Source organism: Pan paniscus, chromosome 2, assembly GCF_029289425.2.
Source record: "Pan paniscus chromosome 2, NHGRI_mPanPan1-v2.0_pri, whole genome shotgun sequence".
NCBI classification, from domain to species: domain Eukaryota; kingdom Metazoa; phylum Chordata; class Mammalia; order Primates; family Hominidae; genus Pan; species Pan paniscus.
In genome coordinates, this window is record NC_085926.1 from 47,514,280 (window position 1) to 47,520,334 (window position 6,055).

Sequence of the window (6,055 nt, forward strand, 5' to 3'; positions counted from 1 at the left end):
AAAAAAAAAAGCTGTGCAATCTCATTAATAATTAGAGAATGCAAATTAAAATCACTATTACTTGCCACTACATTTTAGCCAACAAGAATCGCTAAAATTGACAAAGTATGAAACTATCAAGCACTGCTATGGATGTGGAGCAAAGGCAGCTCATCCACTGTTGGTGGGAGTCATTCACTGATACAACCACTTTTTTTTTTTTTTTTTTTTTTGAGACAGAGTCACACAGGCTGGAGTGCAGTGGCGTGACTTCAGCTCACTGCAACCTCCGTCTCCTGGGTTCAAGAGATTCTTCTGCCTCAGCCTCCCAAGTAGCTGGGATTATAGATGTGTGCCTCCATGCCCAGCTAATTTTTCTATTTTTAGTAGAGACAGGGGTTTCACCATGTTGGCCAGGCTGGTTTTGAACTCTTGACCTCAAATGCTCCTCCTGGCTTGGTCTCCCAAAGTGCTGGGATTACAGGCATGAACCACCATGCCCAGCCTGATACAACCACTTTTAACTATGATCTTTTAAAGTGAAGATAAGTTAAATTCCACTGTAGCAATTCTGCTCCTAGGTATGTGCTCCAGAATTGCATGCACATGGGTACCAGGAGGTGAATGCCTCTGATCGTCACATTCTTCTTCTGGTTTTGATAAACCGTTGGCCAGAGTGTTACTAGTCTGGCTGGCCATCTGAGTCCTTAGGGTAACTCTGCAATCTTGTTCCTATGTACTTTGTGTCATCTCATGGTTATACACTCAGAAGACAGTATTATTTCCAAGCTTGCTTTAGAGGAGTTCCTCACTCTTTCCCCGTAGCTGGTTGTATGCCTGCAATGAACTCTTGGGCTGAGGAAAGAGCTTCTGCTGTAGCACCCAGCAAGGGTGGTATTCCCACACTCCCTGCTCCTGGACCAGTGAAGCTGCCCCTATTCCCCTGCTGGTACCCACCCTTTCCCTTGGGCCTGGAAAACCCTGAATGAATTTCATGACACTGAGAAATACACTTCATAAGGCAAAGTTTTTGGTCTGTTTTCTTCATTGCTATATCCCTGATGCCTAGCTAGTCCTAGGAAAAGGCAAAGATTCTATAGATGAAAAGCCTTAGGTTCAGAAAGCACATGGCTCCTAAACAGAGAGAACTTCTAGCTCCAAGTTCAGTGTTTAGTGCTGCTTTCTGGAGCACAGATGAGACTTTTCACCAGGATAAATTATCTGAGAAAGGACAAGGTCTCCAGAGGACTCTTGCCAGGCCTGTGGATCACAATCATCAAGAAGCACAAACACTCCGGCAGGAAATAGGACAGGCACAGATGGAAATCAATATACCCTGTTCTAACACTGCAGCCACTTCTTTGGGTCAAAGACTCTTGGCAACATCCAGTAACTCTATTCCACAGGCCTACACCACCTCCTGCTCCCCTTCTGATCTGGGCGTTCCTATCCCTCCTGCATTGGGCTGGGTAGGTGAGACAGAGCCAAGGGCTTTGACACATATTTCATAACACTCTTGTGGCAGAAACAAAACAGAGCACAACACTAAGAAACCCTTATGTCTGGTTGGGATCTAGTATTTACAAAGCACTGTTTTTTGTTTTTTGGAGACGGAGTCTCGCTCTGTCACCCAGGCTGGAGTGCAGTGGCGCAATCTCAGCTCACTGCAACCTCTGCCTCCCGGGTTCAAGCAATTCTCCTGTCTCAGCCTCCCGAGTGCTTTTTTTTTTTTTTTTGAGACAGAGTTTCGCTCTTATAGCCCAGGCTGGAGTGCAATGGGGTGATCTCGGCTCACTGCAACCTCCACCTCCTGGGTTTAAGTGATTCTCCTGCCTCAGCCTCCCGAGTAGCTCGGATTACAGGCGTCTGCCACAATGCTTGGCTAATTTTGTATTTTTTCTTCGTAGAGACGGGGTTTCACCATGTTGGCCAGGCTGGTCTTGAACTCCTGACTTCAGGTGATCCGCCCGCCTTGGCCTCCCAAAGTGCTGGGATTACAGGCATGAGCCACCACGCCTGGCCTACAAAGTACTTTTATATCCAGTCCCTCTTGATTGGGCCTTCTTATGAAAGGATCCAAAGGTACTTAACCATGAAAGACAGGTTCCCTAGTTAACAGAGTCCAGGAAGTCCTAAGCAGAACCAACGAGCTGTCCAAAGTGGGTAAGAGATATGGTTAGGAACCCATGACACACGTCCCAGTATGCAGCCCTATGCCACAGCAAAGAGCAGCCTGAGCTCATGGCGCCAGCTAAACACCATCTGGGTAAAAGGCCCAAGATGAAAACAGAGGACTTCTGTTGTTAGTAAATGGGAGGCTAGGTAAATTATACCAACTCTTGCACTAGGAGCCAAAACATTTGAAAAGCATCAAAAAGCTAACAAGATACTAAAGAATTACTAGGCTAACATCCCAGAGAGGACACGAATCCAGACAGGTGAGCCCAGCATTTGGGCCACTTGGACCTGGAGGCAACTGCCCATTTAGCAGAGGTGATGGAGAGAATGGGTTGTGTTTCTGAAAGTTTTGTAGAGCTGGGCAGGGGAAGCTGGAGTACGGGGCCTACCAAAGGTGGGATACTGGTAAACCACTGCCTGTTTTGAGGTGTGACCTGAGAGGATTATACCCTAGGGTTAAGGATAAACCAGAAGCAAACCAGCCCTTGCATAGTCTGACAGGTCTGTGGGTTGGTTTCAGTGGTTTAGAAAATCTCCAACCTTGAATCTGGATTACTGTGACCCCAGAATTCTAGAGCTCCTGGGTACCTGACAGAAGCAAGTAAAATTCCTCTCTGGAGGGAGAAATAGTCCTAGGCTTCAAAATACTTTAATAAACAGGTTTTCAAATACGATGTCTAGCACAAAGTAAAAAATGAGGCACATGTGAACACACATCAGGGAGAACCAGCAGAAATTAGGTGACAGAAACACACAGGGATTCCAGTTATTGGAATGATCGCAGATTGAACACAGGCAAAATGTTCAAGAAAACTCCTCCAGTTGTTGGTAAGTCTGGCTATTTGAAATCTTCACGCTCTAATCCATCCCCATTCTACAACCCCCATCCTCAATCTGCCTTACCCACTGTCTCCAGAGTTGTCTTTACACAAAACAAATCTGACCATCCTTCAGCTCTGTGCTTAAATGGCACTCAAGGCTGTTTGTAATCTGTCCTAAATTGCCCTTTTCAGCCTCGTCGTACACTCATCATATAGACTACTTTCCTGAGTATTCTACCTTTGCCTTTAATGCCCTCATCTCCTATTTTATCCTGAAAAATGCCTCCTTATCCTTCAAAGTGCAATTTAAACCTCCTCTCTTTGAAGCCTTTCAGAAAAATATATATATGTGTATATATATGTATGTGTATAAAATGTATATATATGTGTGTGTGTGTGTACATACATATATATATATATATATTTTTTTTTTTTTTTTTGAGACGGAGTCTTGCTCTGTCGCCCAGACTGAAGTGCAGTGGTGCGATCTCGGCTAACTGCAACCTTCGTCCCGAGTTCAAACAATTCTACCTCAGCTTCTCGAGTAGCTGGGATTTCAGGTGCCCGCCACCATGCTCAGCTAATTTTTGCATTTTTAATAGAGACGGAGTTTCATCACGTTGGCCAGGCTGGTCTTGAACTCCTGACCTCAGGTGATCCTCCCGCCTTGGCTTCCCAAAGTGCTGGGATTACAGGCGTGGGCCACTGCACCCGGCCGCTTTCTGAAATCTTTTTTTTTTTTTTTTTTTTTGAGACGGAGTCTTGCTCTGTCGCTCAGGCTGGAGTGCAGTGGCACGATCTCGGTTCACTGCAAGCTCCGCCTCCTGGGTTCACGCCATTCTCCTGCCTCAGCCTCCCAAGTAGCTGGGACTACAGGCACTCGCCACCACGCCCGGCTAATTTTTTGTATTTTTAGTAGAGACAGGGTTTCACCGTGTTAGCCAGGACAGTCTCGATCTCCTGACCTCGTGATCCGCCCGCCTTGGCCTCCCAAAGTGCTGGGAGTACAGGTGTGAGCCACGGCGCCCTGCCCTGAAATCTTAACTCCAACTCTCATAGCTTTCTACACACTGACACACTATTCTAATTATTTGTACTGACACACTATTATAATACTGACACACTGTTACAATTGCTTGTTTATGTCTGTTTCTCAAGCAGACTACTAACTTGTTGAGGTTTGGATCTATTTTATTCATTTAGTATTCCTAGCATCTAGCATAGTGCCTAGCTCAGAGTAAGTGCTTAATAAACATTATTTTAATTTTCAGAGGCAGGGTCTCAGCTGTGTTGCCCAGGCTGTGGTGCAGCGGCTATTCACAGGCTTAATCCCATTAATGATCACCACGGGAGTTTTGACCTTTTATGCTTCTGAACTGGGCTAGTTCGCCCCTCCTTAGGCAACCTGGTGGTCCCATACTCCCAGGGGGACAAGATATTGTTACCAAACTTAGTGTGGACACCTGATCATCATAGTGCACTATAGCCCAGAACTCCTGGACTCAAGTGATCCTCCTGCCTCAGGCTCCAGAGTAGCTGGGACTATATGTGTGTATCATGCTGCCCAGCTTACTAAACATTTTTGAAAGAATGAAAGTGTATATATTTGTTCGAGACAGAGATTCACTCTGTCACCCAGGCTGGAGTGCAGTGGTGCGATCTTGGCTCACTGCAGCCTCCGCACCCCAGGTTCAAGTGATTCTCCTGCCTCAGCCTCTTGAGTAGTTGGGACTACAGGTGCCCACCACCATGCCCGGCTACTATATATATATATATATATAGTTTTTTTTAGTAGAGATGGGGTTTCGCCATGTTGACCAGGCTAGTCTCAAACTCCTGACTCAGGTGATCCCCCTGTGTCATCCCAAAGTGCTGGGATTACAGGTGTGAGCCACCATGCCTGGCCTGAAAGAGTTTTTTTGTTGTTGTTGTTGAGACAGAGTCTCCCTCTGTCGCCAGGCTGGAGTGCAGCGGCGCCATCTCAGCTCACTGCAACCTCTGCTTCCCGGGTTCAAGTGATTCTCCTGCCTCAGTCTCCCGAGTAGCTGGGACTACAGGCATGCGCCACCAAGCCCAGCTAATTTTTGTATTTTTAATAGACACGGGGTTTCACCATGTTGGCCAGGATGGTCTCAGTCTCTTGACCTCGTGATCCACCCGCCTCGGCCTCCCAAAGTGCTGGGATTATAGGCGTGAGCCACTGCGGCCAGCCAGAGTATTCTTAATAATAGGTGATACAGACTGTTACAGGTTGAATTGTGTTCCCCCAAAATCCATATGTTGAAGCCCCAGTTTCCATTGTGACTGTATTTGAAGATAGGGCTTTTAATGGGCTAACTAAGATTAAAAAGGTGATAAAGGAGGGGCCCTAAACCAATAGGATTGGTGTCCTTGTAAGAACTGGAACTGACATCAAAGATCTTTCTCTTTCCACATGCATACAGAGAAAAAGCCGTGTGAGGACGCAATGAGAAGGCAGCTGTTTGCAAGCCAGGAAGAGAGGCTTCGTAAGAAACCAACCCTATTGGGTTGATCTTGCACTTCCAGCCTCCAGAACCATGAGAAAATAAATTTGTGCTGTTTAAGCCACCCAGTCTGTGGTATTTTGTCGTGATAGCCTAAGCAGACAAACACACAGAGCATTTCTGATATTTCAAACATGTTTAAATATACATCTTTGCCAGCCTGGCCAACACGGTGAAACCCCGTCTCTTCTAAAAATACAAAAATTAGCCAGGCATGGTGGCACACACCTGTAGTCCCAGCTACTTGGGAGGCTGAGGCATGAGAATCGCTTGAACCCGGGAGGTGGAGGTTGCATTGAGTCGAGATCGCGCCACTGCACTCCAGCTTGGGCAACAGAGTGAGACTCTGTCTCAAAAAATAAATAAACAAATAAATAAATATAAATAAATATACATCTTTGGCCAGGTGCAGTGGTTCACACTTGTAATTCCAGCACTTTGGGAGGCTGAGGAGACAGATTGCTTGAGCCCAGGAGTTTGAGACCAGCCTGGGCAACATAGTGAGACCCTGCCTTTCCAAAAAAAATTTATAGATTAGCCAGGTGTGGTGGC